This window comes from Martes martes, assembly GCF_963455335.1.
Source record: "Martes martes genome assembly, chromosome: 2".
In the NCBI taxonomy this organism is placed as follows: Eukaryota; Metazoa; Chordata; class Mammalia; order Carnivora; family Mustelidae; genus Martes; species Martes martes.
In genome coordinates this window covers 104,942,333-104,957,978 of record NC_137889.1, presented here as the reverse complement: position 1 = coordinate 104,957,978, position 15,646 = coordinate 104,942,333, and the positions used below count along the sequence as shown (strand labels likewise).

The window sequence follows — 15,646 nt, the reverse complement described above, 5'->3', positions numbered from 1 at the left end:
TCCTACAATTTCCATCTCATTATGCTTTTTAAAAGATCATGGTATTGACTCTTTCCTATGAGTCTATATACTCTACACGGGCAAGGACAGTGGCCTCCTACTTTCCTAATACACAGATGCTCAACAAACACCTGAGGAATGACCAAATAGTTATTCAATCACTGAAATTTTGCCAAGTAATAGGTTGAATGTTTCATTATATTAACTCATTCATTTATTCCCTCTTGGCAACATGGGAGATAAGAATTATTAGCTATTACTATTTCATAGATGGGAAAGCAGATTCAGAGAGGCTAAAATTACTATGTTGAATGAAAACACACACAGTTTATAAGAAGGAAACTTAGGATTCAAAACCAGATCTTCCCGACCCAAAAGACCAGACTATTTAATGGCAGCCAGCTGTTTAAGAGTTCATTGAGACCCATTAGAAATAAAAAGGCAATGTAGAGTCCTTTGGGGGGAAAATATGGTGAAAAGCAGGAATAATCAGGAAATGATGGAAAGGAAGGTCACACCAGTGAGAACACCAAGGAGGAAGAAATTACATTTCTAAAAGAACAGCAGTGATGTTACATATAATTCCTAATACATGAAGAGGTTTAAAACTCTATGACCTATTTTTTCCTCAATGAAATGGGGATATATGCCACAAATAAACAAACAAACAAAAGAGGTGACATGAGACTAAAACAAGATAATCTCTGTAAAGCGTCCAGCATGGTGCTTAACACAATGTAAGAACTTAGTCAATATTGGCTATTATTAGAATGATAGATATCCTATTATATAATTTGAAGTAAATGTCTTCCCCTTCCTATGGCCACAGGACATTTTTTCAATTGTAAATGTAACAGATAGGCTAGAGAGCCTCTAAAATCCTTTTCAGTTGACAATAATCTATGATTCTATGTTTGAAAATGAACTATATTTTTGCAAATCTGATGAATTATTTATTGAAATGTTGAAGTAAAAGTGGCTGCAATATCGTATAAGCAATTGGAAACAATTCTAGTTTACACAGCTAGATCTAAAATATAAAAACATATTCAAACGCACACATACATGCACACAGAGTTAAACCCACAGTCCAGAAAAAAACTGTTAAAAGTTCAAAGGAAGGTGGATGAAAAAGTCTTTGACAATTTGTTGTAAGTAAGAGAGTCTGAAACAGATCTTTAAAATGTTTATCATTTGTGATAGAGCATTTATTCATTAAAACTCTTAATAGCCTCCTTATATTTACACGCTTTCCCCTCACCATTTTAGGCACATTTCCATGTTAAACATAGCTGATGGTATTTAGTTGAATGAATGCCACCACTTTGTTATTACATATTTTCCAAAGTTATCACCTATCTTTTCTTTTCCTTTATTGTGATTCTACCAGATAAGAAGGGGGTTTCCCCCATGTGTTTGCAGATACAGGCTCTTAAACAGAATATAATGTTAAGCAAATTAGTTCTACCCAAACATATTCAGTGATTTTGGAAAGCATTTCTATATGTACTAGGAATGGCATATTTTCAAACATGAAACAAATAATGCCTGAGGAACAATTTTAAAACATGAGAAAATGACAGCTCTAACTCCAACCGTTTCCATGCACGTATGCAGTAAGATTACTAGAGATGGTTAAGTTGCCACAATAGCTTCTAAAAGAGGCTGAGTCAGCCTGGTTACGAGAGAGAGTGACACTCTGAAGACCATCATCACCTTCAGTCCTTGGATACTAAAGCCCTTAGTCACTGGTCCCAGTTAAAAGTTACTATTTTAAGTTCAAAGTAGAAAGCTCCTTTTGAGTGGTAACAACAGTTTAAAATAACAATGTGGGGGGTTGGGGGAAAGCCTCCTTTATGCATCTACCATGCCCCATCACCTCATCCCCCTCTGTCCCAATCAAGCATTATTATAATCAGTACTTTCTTCTCCTGCATCAATATTTGTGATCCGGGCCGCTAAACAATTAATGAGATACAGACCACTCCTTCTACCCGCATTGTTGCATCACTGGTGTTCAGAATTCTGGAACAGTGTGTGTAAACATTAGAGCCATGTGTGCCTGACCACATGGGAAGGCAACAGGATGGCCTGGAACTCCTATGCAAGAGGGAACACCTGGCACCAATCTTAACATCACCAAGCCAGCTGTTTCTGGGTGAGCTCTTATTTGATTCTTCAGCGATCTTATAAAAGGACCATCTAAAAGCAGTTGATACAAACGACCTTGAGGATTTTGTGTAACTTCATGATATCTGGAAAGATGCATGACACTAATTATTTTTTCACTTTATATTCATAAACAGAAACTTTTACTGTGGTTTGTTTAATCAATCATTTCTACCAAGAGGACTTAACTCATATTGAGTTCAAAATATATGTGAACAGATACACACAAACACAGCAGTAACTGAAAGGGGATAAACTCAAATTTCATACTGCTTTTTAGCATATATCTTTCACATTCAGTCTACCATTCTGATATTTTATAATACTAAGACAATGGCCACTAAGTTTCTCTTTATGAAGGGAGTCCACCCATTGAATAAATCAATTTTTATTGCATGCTTGCCACTTTAAGTGAAACTGAAGCACAATCAAATGAAAGTTATATTTAAATCCCTTTCTTAGCAGAAATGCATTAATTTATGGCCTTTATCAAATTCTGAGCACTTCCAGCTTATAATCGCATATAGAGTCCAACGAAGTTAAGAGAAGAAAATATTATTGTTCTAATATAGGAGAAGATAATTCTTGTGAAAGCCCACGAATGTTCTGAATTGGCACTGTTCTTAGAAAAGGAGGGGCGCCTGGGTAACTCAGTGGGTTAAAGCCTCTGCCTTCAGCTCAGGTCATGACCCCAGGGTCCTGGGATCCAGCAGCATCCAGCTCTCTGCTCAGCAGGGAGCCTGCTTCCTCCTCTCTCTGCCTGCTTGTGATCTCTGTCTGTCAAATAAATAAATAAAATCTTCCAAAAAAAAAAAAGGATACTCATGGGGTGCCTGGGTGGCTCAGTGGGTTAAGCGTCTGCCTTCGGCTCAGGTCATGATCCCAGAGTCCTGGGATCAAGTCCCACATCGAGCTCCCTGCTCAGTGGAGAGCCTCCTTCTCCCTCTCCCTGCCACTCTGTCTACTCGTGCACGCGCTCTCTCTCTCTCTCTCTCTCTCTCTCTCTGTCAAATAAATAAATAAATAATATATATATTAAAAAAAAAAAAAAGAAAAAGAAAAAGAAAACGATACAGAGAAGTAATTTCACTCAAACTTTCACTATTTAGGCCAAGGGTGATTAAGATGAATATATTATCTTCAGGCCAAAATAATAAAAAAGCAAAAAAAAAAAAATAAAACAAGCAAATGAAAAGAATCTTTTTAAAGCCTATAGTCTACTTCCACTGTATCTCAATTCAATGTATTAAAACTGTACAAAATATTTTAAATGATAAACACTAAATAAATTATATCTTTTCAAGTCCAGAAGGAGCTTTTTACTCAGCAACAGGGATGAAAAATGCCCATCCTTAGATTGCATTATGTTGGTTAAATGAGTCACTCTTTTGGCAACTTCTTTCAAATGAGAACAAATTCAGATGTTAAACAGCTAGACTCAATTTCTAAGTATCATATGTAAACAATAAATTTGGACAGATAATCTCTAAATTATTTCAGATCTTAACTTCTCTTATACCAAACTATACTTAAAGATTTATTTATTTATTTATTTATTTATTTGACAGACAGAGATTACAAGTAGGCAGAGAGGCAGGCAAAGAGAGAGAGAGGAGGAAGCAGGCTTCCTGCTGAGCAGAGAGCCCGATGTGGGGCTCGATCCAGGACCCTGGGATCATGACCTGAGCCGAAGGCAGAGGCTCTAACCCACTGAGCCACCCAGGCGCCCCTTATACCAAACTATACTTAAAACAAAATAGTTTTTTGATGCTTGGTTTTTCTCTTGGAGAAAAGATCCCTTATTTTTAAAAGTTAAACAAATTCCTTTTGTTTATTGTACTGCATTTCAAAGATTTTAATTTTGCTATTTTTTTAGAAAGATAGTATAATTACAAAAGAAAACATTCTATGAAAGAAGAGTTCAAACACACCAACTTTTATATTAACTATGAGTTCATTTTTTGATGATCTAATTTCAATTATTTGTTATGCATGGTTTCTATTTTTGGATAACTAATAGTGATATCCATCTAAAATGATCCTTAAATGCAATACAAAAGAAAAAAAAAACTCAAAACCCAAAACCCTCAAAGTTCACTCATATTTTAAAGATTCCAACCAGTCAGCTTACAACTTACGATGAAAAGGACTGGAAAACATATGCCAGATACACTTTAAATTTGTGTGCTTTAACTTTTTTAAAAACTCGACTTTCTTTTTATTGATAAACATCAACGGAAAACTCTTAGAAGTTATCTGGGAAAGGAAAAGCAATTCCCTAAGTATAGAGCCTTTTTTTTTTTTCTTTTAAAATAACCCAAGTCTTGATGTAGAGTTAGAAGCGGAGGAGGGCTGAGGGAGGTGTGATGAAGAAGAACTGAACACGGAGGGAGAAGAGAAAGGAGAGGGGTCAGTGCCGGAAGGAATAAGGAGGACGATCAATTAATCACTTTCTTGAGTGTTCTGTAGTTTGAGTGTCTAGTCCGGCAAGTCAGATTATGAATTCTCTAGCACTTTTTAAAAAAATTCTCTTGCACTTTTTTTTTTTAAAAAGCATTACTTAATGAGACTGAGTGGCAGGCAAGCACACTTTACTCTCAGTGGCACTGCAGAGTACAAGTAGAACCAAGGTACAAACTGCCCACATTTCCCAAAATCACACAAAAAAGTTTGGCATCACTGGTTCTGTTTGCTGAAGGAAGAAAAAAAAAAAAGATTAATCCAGTATTAAAGCACTGCCTTTGAGACTGTGGTAGGAAAACTGTGTATTGGGCGGATCCTGACCTAGACACCTTGATCTTTGGTTCATGACCCTGTCAGAGCCAGACAAGGGCTCCCTGACTATGAATTAAACTGTTTGATTCCTCCCGCCCACAGACAGACAAAGCCCGCACTCTCTCAGCTGTTACATAAGAGTCTCTGGAATCCTAGGATGGTGTTTGTAAATAGTGCTGCCAGGCTCACGCACTGTACCCACGTGTCAAATGTTGATGTGACCACGTGTAATCGGAAGGCGAGAAAGCGTCAACAAGCTCTGAAGGAAAACCTCCCTTTTCTTTGGCCCTAAAAATGAGCGTGTGCCTATCAAGGAACTGACTCTAAGAGGGATTTATTTTCCTGATGTTTTCCTTTCCTTATCCTCTCTCCACCACCCCTCCAACAACAACAAAAATCAATGGAGGAAGAACAGGGGAAATGACCAATCCTCATTGCATTCCCTTTCTTCTTTAAGCAGCATCTAACCAGAGGACAGATAGCAATTAACTGCCTTTTCTAATTAAGTTTGGGGCAAATTTTGAAATCTCAACAATGCATTCTGAATGCACGTTCTACCTCCTCTTATCCCAAAACTTCTCCTTTATCTTTGCTCACTTACTCCAGTGTGAACTGAATACTCTGAGAGGTAGGGTTACACAACTACTAGACAGAGTACTCTAAGTAGACAAGTGGTTTGCAAAGTGACAGTTTACAACCAAATAAAATTATAACATGACTCTATCAGCAAAAAGTATCCAATGGCTATGTTTGAGTAAAGAGAAACACAATTTAGTATTTTATCTCTCTCCTTAATTTTCACCCTCATCTACATTCACTGTATCTTTTACAATGGGTTTGTGAACATGAAACAATTAAATCATTTCTTAAAGGGGTTGAACCCTTACAATATTCAAGAAAAGTGTCAATATCAGGTTTTTTATACCTAAATATGGAAAGTTTCCTATAACCTTCAGCTTTAAAGCATGACATATTATAGAACGCAAAAATAAACAAACAAACCCTGCAAAACTGTCAGTAGTAAATTAAACTAGTGATCTGAAAAATACTTTGATTTCAACGAATTCTCAAGATTTTTTTAAAGGATTTTAAAATGCTATATTCTATATCTCCTACACACTTGGTAAAGATTTTTAAATTATATATTAAAATTAGTTAATGTCTATAAAATTTCCAACTTGTAATAAGAATCACATTTGAGAGCAAACAAGTTTCAATTTGATTTAATTTTTAAATCAAATCGAATTTAAATTGAAACTTAATTTTTCAAGTTGAAAATTTAGTTCCCAAAGCTAATTACCAAATGTCCTTACCAATTTTGATTTTTGGTAGAAACACAATTAAATTACAGGTATTAAAAAGGTAAGCCATTAGCAAAATGTCTACTAGTTTTGCTTCCTGCAAGTATGTTTTTCTCCAAGTTATGATGTAGTAGACATTCCAAAAATAAGTACAACTTTGTCTTACTTTCAGCTAAATATGTTATAACTTCATAGGAGAAAAAAACAACCACCACCATTTGGGTGGCTATCTTGGAATAAAGCTAGATTAAATCTAGAGTACAAAGTTTAAAATATATGCTTTCCTGCTAAATTGTACCTGCTTCTCTTTTTACTGAAACAAACAATTTACATGGTTATTTTGATGTTGGAAAATTTGTTCTTCCTTCATGTTTGAAAAGTATTCATATAAGGTATTCTTCCTTTCACCAATTCTCTTTGGTACTTTAAAATATAAATGTAAGTGAATTAATGTTTTAATAAATGGATTCACTTTTTAAGATGCTTATTCTAATTTTATGAATGACCAGACACTTTATTTGCAGAAGTGATTTCTTGTTCTGTTATGATGTATGCAGTAAAACAAACAAAAAGCTAATAATCATCCAAACTAATTAGAGGGTGTATAAAAGTAATCCTTTTAATTCAAAAATCATGAGAGGTTATAAAAGAGCTGAGAGAACTTTATAGCCAATGGCAAATATGAAAATTCTGCAACTTCAAAGTAAGAGACTTCAAACAAAAAATGGATAAAGTGCTGAAAGAACAAACAGATTAAAAAATAAATTAATGGGAACAAGGCAGTATGTTCGGGATGGAATCTGGGTGTGGTGTCATTGTATTATTTTCAGATTCTGGCACTTTAGAAGTGGCACAACTAATAATTAAGGTATTTTTTAATGGTTGCCCTTGTTTCTTAAAGTAGACAGAGAAGAAAAACAGGAGGAATAACTCAGAGACAGATTACGTTCTATCCTCTGGGTTTCACTAACATTATTTAAGCCTTTCTTCTTTTACATTGGAAGATAAAAAATATACTAATTTGAGGAGAAATACTATAATAAAAACTCATCTTGAGAGTTCGGTGAATAGTTTTCATTACAGAATAATCTGGACATAGAAACTAGTTTAATACTCTATCAAAAAAACAAGCAACTTGAAAAGGCAGGTTTTAGCGATGGCTAATGAGATATGACAATAGTAATTAAAATTCTCATTACTTTGCAGCATTCATAGAACAAACCAAAACAAATCTCAAAATTGTAAAAGTAGCAAATGAAAATTATCAATACTGTGTATGGCATGCCTTAATGGGAGATCTGCTATGTCTGTGCCTGACCATAGACAATTCTGTTCCCAGAAGACAGCAGTCCATCAGCAAAAATTCACAGCCCTATGTTTTACTTCTGAATATAGGGCATCTTCCATAAAAATCATTTACAAAAAGCAAGGCTAAAAATATAAACAAAATATCTCATCTCTTATATTTTTAATTAACTTGAAAATTTAAGATTTTTGGAAGTATATTTAAAAAGCAAAGATGGGGGGTTGCCTGGGTGGCTCAGTCCTTAAGCGTCTGCCTTCGGCCTCAGGTCATGAACCCAGGGTCCTGGAATCGAGCCCTGTGAGCCCTGCATCAGGCTCCCTGCTTCTCCCTCTTCTACTCTCCCTGCTTGTGTTCCCGCTCTTGCTGTGTCTCCCTCTGTCAAATAAATAAGTAAAAATCTTAAAAAAATAAATAAAAGGCAAAGATGGAAGAGTACACTGGAACCCAGTGAACAACTTTTGAATATTATGGAGATACTACCATAAAAACCTATTTTGAATTGAGGTAGTTCACAAAGTATTAAGAGAAACAAGAGAGGGTAAAAACAAGGAAGTTATGCATTTTTCCCATACGGAGGACCAGACCTATATTCTACTTCACTGCTTTCTATAACAAACGTTCCATCAGCTTGACTGGATAAAGATCCTAATGTGAATATCATAACAAACCTACAGGTAAGTCCTAAAATCATATTCTTAAAAACTGGAATTTTTGGTCACTTCTATAGTTTTTCCTTGAAAAAATAAAGATTACAGCAATTAAACGAAGCCAAGGCCATTTCCTTATTGAGTACAATAACATGTATACATTATTATAGCTGAATGCTTGCAGATCATTGAATTTCCCCCACCCTTGTTATAGTCATAGTTCCAAACTATGGAATCCAATTGGCACCAATTCAACATTCTCATCAGAATAGAGGGAGAGAAGCATTGCTCAACAAGAAGAATGTCTGGTATCTAGAATTACATTAAGTTAGAAATTAAAATAAAACCAACCCCAAGTAATTCATCCTGTGTGTCCAAAGCTAAAAATCCTGATTTCATAGGGACATATCATACAAAACTCACTGGTGCCATGTTTCTAGAAAGGTATGCATAGCCCCTTACAATTCAATTCAAACAGCACTCTATATTTCTTTGCATGAGACATGAGTTACTTCCCGAATGCCAAATACCTTGTCAGTTGTATGCATTTTTTATAACTTTATTTAGGATGTAATTCACATATAATAAAAAAAAAAATCACCTTCTTAAAGTATACAATTGGGTACTTTTTTAGAGCTGTGCAAACATTGCTAACTACAGAATATTTTTAGGCTCCAAAAGAAACCCCGTATCTATTAACACTCTGTCCCCCTTCTTCTCTCCTCATCCCCCACCAGCCCCCAGAAATAAGTAATCTACTCTCTGCCTCTTTAGATTTGCCTATTCTGGGGAGTTCATGTAAATGAAACACTATCATATGTGACCTTTTGTTATTTACTTCTTTCCAAGTTCATCCATGATGCAGCAAGGATCAGTCCTTCATTCCTTTTTGTTGCTGAATAATATTCCATTGTATGGATATACCATAGTTCATACATTTATGAGTTGATAGACACTGGGGTTGTTCCAATTTTTGGACAATTATGAATAACACTGCTATGAATATCTGGGTACCATTTTATATGTAGACAATTGCGTGCACCATAAGTCTCCTCTTAGGACTTTCCCTACATTCTCTACATTACAGCTTTACTTTTTTATTAATAGTAATGAGGTAGCAGAGCATAGTGGTTAAAGGGCTGGGATCTAGAGACAGACTGCCCAATTCAAATCTTAGCTAAGCCATGTACTGGCTGTATGAATTTGGTTATTCAGCCTCATTTTGCTTCAGTTAGCTCACCTGAGATGAGGATAATACCTATCTCTAGAGTCATGAAGAGAATTAAATGACATAAGTTACAATGTAGTAAGCTTTAAAACAACTTAAAATATTTTGAACGCAAAGGTCATTTTATGCAAAAACACGTTTAAGTAAACAAAAACCTGTATTCTGATGCAAATTTTGATAAGGAATGGCAGTACAATCATATGACTGATGAAGGAGAACGGAGTTAAACTTTACTCCTTTCAGAAAAAAAGATTTAAAGATATCTGATAAGGTAATAAAATGGTATGGACCTGAATATATAATACACAAATGTACAAGTCAAACTGGGTAAGACGAGTAAGACTGGTAGACTATATTCATGTCAGTATCCTGGTTATGATATTATAATTTTGCCAAAAATTACCAGTGGAAGAAATCAGGCAAAAGGTTCATGCCCAGTTATTATTATTTCATACACCTGCATCTGAATCTATAAATATCTTAAAAGAAATTTCAATAACAAATATGTGATGTCTGTGTAAATTTACTAAAGATCCTTAAGCTGTACGTTTACAGTGGATGGCTTGTAGAAGTTACATGTAAGGAAAAACCACTGTCATTACTACCATCATCACCAGTTCCACTGAGACTACATTATACATTTTCTAATTTAATGACATTATTTTTTTCCAGTTCTAGGTCACTCATTATTTTTTCTCAGCTTTTGAGACATAACTGACATTTAACATTATGTAAGTTTAACATGTACAATGTAATGATTTGATATATGTATATACTGGGAAGTGACTACCACAGTAAGTCAGTTATATCCATCACTTCACATACTTACAAAGTTTGCGTATGTGTGGTGGGAACTTTGAAGATATATTCTTGGCAACTTTCAAATATACAACACAGTATTGTTAACGATAGTCACTGGGCTACACATTACATTTCAGAACTTATGACTCATCTTATAACTGGAAGCTGGTACTCCCTTCATTACATATTGACTGAGTAGAACACCACTAGGTTCTACTATGGAATAAATAGAGGCAGAAATCAGTGCCTCTCTTCCAAGCGACATAAATTCAATTTAAAAGAAATAGTATTTTTAGTGAAGTAACCAGTTCATTTTATGTCCTAACCTGTCCTCCGAAACACTTCATCCTAATTTATTCATCTCTTAATTTTAAATCTCAGATTATTTGGAGCTTGATTTCAAGCCAGTCTGAGTAACAACCCTGAGTAAATATAAAATATTGAGTTCCAAATTCTTAAAACTTCAGGTAGGTTGACATTATCACTGAGTTTGTTTTTACAAAAAAATATTGAAAATTTACCTACTATCTATTTCTACTTCTTGAATCCTGGCACATTTAACCACATTTCATGACAAGTGGAGAAAGCATAAATCAAAGCTGGTAGAATTTACTATTTTGGAAAGGACAACCAAAATCTATTTTATTGGGAAAAGATTATGTATCTTTCTTAAGTTAGGGATTTTCTGCGATGTACAATCTAGGATCAGAATAATGCTGGAAACAGATACTTAAGCCTCTTTTTGGCTTGCAGTCACAATGATTCAAGGGCTCTCACTTTACCCTCTCCTCTTGTGGAACTCTTCTTTCCCACTGTATACCAATGCGTATGTATTTTGTACTATACACCGAGGTATACAGATGTACTATATAACCTCCTTAAATAATGTCACAGTTATTCCCTGAGTTTTGGCAGCGCATCAAAATAGAAACTAGAGATCTAGACCAAGTAAATACTGTATATTTGGCAAAATCATTTGTGGTTGTGTTCTTCAGCACAATTTCCAAGATAACCACCAGTTCTACTTGGCAAACCGACTCTCCCACAGTTAAGGCTCCAATTGTAAAGTTGGCTTGTAAAATATTTTCCTGCTACTGGCTTTGGTGCCATTACTACGCTTAAGAACTAGTGTGCAATGGTGGCATAATAGTTGAGGAAAATGTTATTTTGATGAACCAACACTGACAGCTGCTCCAAAGTTTTAACTTGTCTATATGCTTGTTCATAAAACAAAGAAGGCTCCTGCCAGTAATTTGAGATGGCTAGGTAAGATTATTAAATTCTATTAAGCAACAACAACTGAACTTATTGAAGAAGGAATTAGAATACAAAAAAGCAGGTTTAATCTAAGTATTAGATATTCTAACATGTCAAACACCCATAGCTTTTGATGACATTTTATTTAAAGATAATTTCAAAGAATTCGTAAGAATTTACCAACTTGGATCTGGGACATAATGGAAAAGAAGGTTTCTGCCAGGTGTGTCTGTGAATTATAAGAAAGGTTTCTTACTGAGATCAGCAAATAAGGAAATACATTTCAGTAGTGACACTGGCTTACAACATTGTGTGTGGGTGGAGCCTTGGAGGAATTGATAGAGAAATTATAACTTTAGCAAGTGAAACCAAAACATTAACTCTAGTTTTTGTTACCTAATACAAGTTCAGTGCCTAAACAGGACTTTGGAAGTCTCTCATAAATAACTCCTTGGCAGGTGCATTTCACTTGTTCTGAAAGTGATGTTGGCCTGCCAATGTCTACCTTCATGTGTCACTGCATCAAAATCATACCAATGCCCTTGACTCCTCGCATGGACTAGCATAATGCTAGATATAATTAAAGCCATGGTTAGTAAATCTGTGAATTTAAACAAAACAAGGAACTCTCTTCATTCCAAGTTAACTTCTCTTTAACTATTAGTTCAATAAGAAAACAAGCAAAATAATATTGCAGTTTAAGAAGAAGATCTATCTTGGTATTAGTCACTATCACTTCCATAAAATCCAATTGCTCAAGACTGTTCTATCCCATGAAATTCTGAGAACATCCTGGTGATACTAAAAGACATATAATAAATGAAGAATGGACATTGTGTCTGTTATAGTCAACTATTCTATATTAATTCAAATAATTTCTTTTATAATAAAGGAGAAAGTGGTACTTATGTTGAAATTGGTGAATAATGTGCATCTCCTCCTTATAATCATTTAAGCCCCTAAAATATTAACTAACAGCTATTTTCAGCATACAAATAGGATACACAAAATTACAGAGTCTAAATTTGATAGGAAAGAACAAGTTATCATGGTCACAATAAATGTTATTAACCAATATAGGTATTCTTACTTACCAAAATGAATGGAAAATACTACATCTATTATTAGTTTAATAACTTGAAGAAAGCATAAACCACAACATTTGAAAAGTCCCAAAAAAGCAGTTACATATTAGTCTGTTAGCAAAAGGAACTGTTTATTTTTAACTCCGAATTACTACAATAATTAATCATAGTTTTCTCAACGAATAGTAAGCATTTATGCTAAACTCTTATTTTCCTTATTATTTTAGGACAAATAAGAACTAACCAAATGAGCTGTTTCTACCCCAGATCAGTAATACTACTCCCTTGTATTCATGTGAAATAACCATCAGTATCAACAATTAAACTTAATTACTTTTTCAGAGATCAAAATATAAAGAGTTACAAAGTGAACTACTGAGGACAAATGGTTTTGGAAATCTGATTTACAGAGTAATGTCCATTACTGTGCTCTTCCTTCCACCCACCTTTTAATCATATATATGCTTTCTAAACTTAAGTTTGACTTTTTAGTCCTTTCCTAACAGTTCTCTGCTTAATAACATTAAAAAACCCCAACATTGTGTTGAAATTTATATTCTTCCTCAAACTTATTATGAGACATGCATACAAACATGTAAAAGAATATAATTCTCCTCCAGCATTTCAACTTTCCATTAAAATGCAAATATAATGATTTCATTAACCAGGCAACAATACCCACAGTCTTAAACCAAAGCAAAGCAAAGCAAAGCAACATCTTTTCTCTTTACATCCCAACTTCCCCTAAGAAACAATCTTCCTCTCATGTTGGATCATTTGTTCATGAATATTTTTTATTTGGATTTGCCATTATTATCCCTTATTGGAGATGTGAAAGCACATTATCAGACTTTAGATTTTAAATTCGTGGATGTAACTTATTCCCTACACAAGAAGATTTAAAAAATATTTCAGTAAACTTTAAGCAAACAACTGGAAAATAACCCTTCTTTCAATTCCTAAACACTAGATGAAGGAGGAGGGAAAATCACTCAATGCAATTAAAAGTCTGTCATGAAGGCAACAGCCAGTAAATAACACTTATATTTCATATTCGACCTTCCCAGGAGTCTATCCAGGCCATACTTTATTGTGTCATAGGTAGAAAACTCTCCATAGAAACTCTGTTAGCTTAATAACACTAGACAAGCAGCCCCAGCGAAAAGATTCGTAAGACTGGAGAGGGAGGGAGGGAGGGAGGGAGGGAGGGAGAGAGGGAGAGAGAGAAAAAGAGAGAGAGAGAGAGAGAGTGTGTGTGTGTGTGTGTGTAGAAGGGGGAAAACAGAGACACGGAGAGAAAGGCAGATAAATAAAAGACAAAAAGCGAGCAACCAAGACGAGAGAAAAATGTGGATGGGACTGTTACAAATTGGCTCCCTACTTCTCCGTTTCTTTGCTGGGACTGGGTTTCATTTCTTTCGGCGCCCCTGACCTTGCAGTCTTCCAACTCTCAACTCTGCCCCCCTCCTCCCGCCCGCCCGCCTCCTCCCCCCCGGCCTGCGCCTGCCTTTGTGTCTGCCTGTCACTTACCGGGGAACCAAACGAAGCTGATTCGGGAGAAGCACAAAGCCAGGGCACAGATTTGCCCACAAATTCTCTTACACCCACTCCCCAGACTGGAAGGCACAGCCCATCGCAGAGCTGATGTACCTTGAGAAAAGTGGGATCTGGTCTTGTTGGGGGGACCAGAGAAACTATTCTCTCTCACTCAGCACCACTAGCAAAACGCGCGGACTTAGGAGGAAAAAAAAAAAAAAAAAAACCAACAACAACAAAAAACCCCCCAAACCCCACTTAGTGTACTACAGTTCTACTCCCCGTGACATTCGCTTAGTTCGCCCCCCCAAAAGCGGACACCGGGCTAGAAAGGGGCGGACGCGAACGCAAACCCAGACCCAGACCCTACAACAGATAAAAGGGTCGAAAACACTCCGTCAGAGTTCTTTCCGGGGTGGGCTAGGTTAAACGAGAGACTGGTCTGACTTACAAGAAGGAAGGGGGGTCGGGAAGGCTTCAAGGGAAAAGTAGTGACCCCCAAAGCTGAACTATTTGAGAAAGGAAAGCAAAGAAAAATCACTTTCCTGAGGATAAAAGGCCGGGAAACCGGCTGGTCGGAGTCATAAAGGTAAGTTTTCTGGGTAAGGAGAGGAGCATTAGCAGGAGAGAGGAGGGAACACAGAACTACAGGTTTAAAGGGGGGGGAAATTAAAACTATATTTGTCAGCCATGTTGAAGAGGCTCCAGTAATTTGTGAAGCTTCCCTCTTCCCTCTTGGTATTTGCGAGTGACACTGCAGGGTTTGCTCCCCAGTCCCTGGAAGCCCGAGAGAAAGCAAGGGGGAGAGGAAAGGGAGAGTTTCGCGGCATAAGAGAAGCGCTCTGACCTCGTTCTCGTCCCTCAGCCTTGCAGCAATCCAGCAGTTGCAGTCGGGTCTCCTTTCTAACAAATCCTAAAGGGCAGCCATCTTGCTTCCTTCTGCTTCTCTACGAAAGCAGCCTAGCCTCCGCATCAATATTCATAAGGCAGTTTGACGTCTGTTCTCATCACTCGGCGGGGCCGGCGTCTCGGGGCGGCCTCGCCGAGGGGGCGGACGTGACTCGCATGCGAGCCGGGCCTGGGCGCGCGGCGCTCGCGAGGAGGCGGCGGCGGCCGCCCGAGCTCTCGCTGCAGCCGCTGCTGCTGCCGGCTCTCCTCCTCCGCCCGGCCTCCTCCTCCTCCTCCGCCCGGCTCGCCTCCTCCTCCACTGGCCTCCTCCTCCTCCTCCTCCGCCCCGGCCTCCGTCGCCGCCCTGGGGCCCTCAGCCCCGGCTCCCAGGGAATCAGCCCCCCGCCCGGGGCTTCCTGCACAAAGGCCGGCGGCACCTGGGGGCCGTACAATGGGGTGCGCAGTCGAGGCCGGGGCTGCCCTGCGCTGTGCGGTGGAGCCCGGGGAGCTGTGCGCCGGGATGAGCGCGGGGCGGGGGCGAGCGCAGGGGAGGGTCCAGCCCCCGGGCGCGGCAGCAAGACTCGGGGCACCCCGGAACCCCTCGGACGGGTAGCCAGCCGGATGAAGGCACGGGGCAGGCGCGCAGAGGGGAG

At 37.5% G+C, this 15,646-nt stretch overlaps 1 protein-coding gene across 1 annotated transcript in view; it reads right to left on the bottom strand.

The window, feature by feature from the left end:
* TET2 (tet methylcytosine dioxygenase 2) overlaps nucleotides 1-15,278 on the bottom strand; it is a 134,496-nt gene extending 119,218 nt beyond the window's left edge. The window contains exon 1 of the mRNA XM_080797100.1: nucleotides 14,953-15,278. The gene's annotated coding sequence lies outside the window, so the exon portion shown is untranslated. The remainder of the gene's footprint in view (nucleotides 1-14,952) is intronic.
* Between the last annotated feature and the right edge of the window lie 368 nt (nucleotides 15,279-15,646).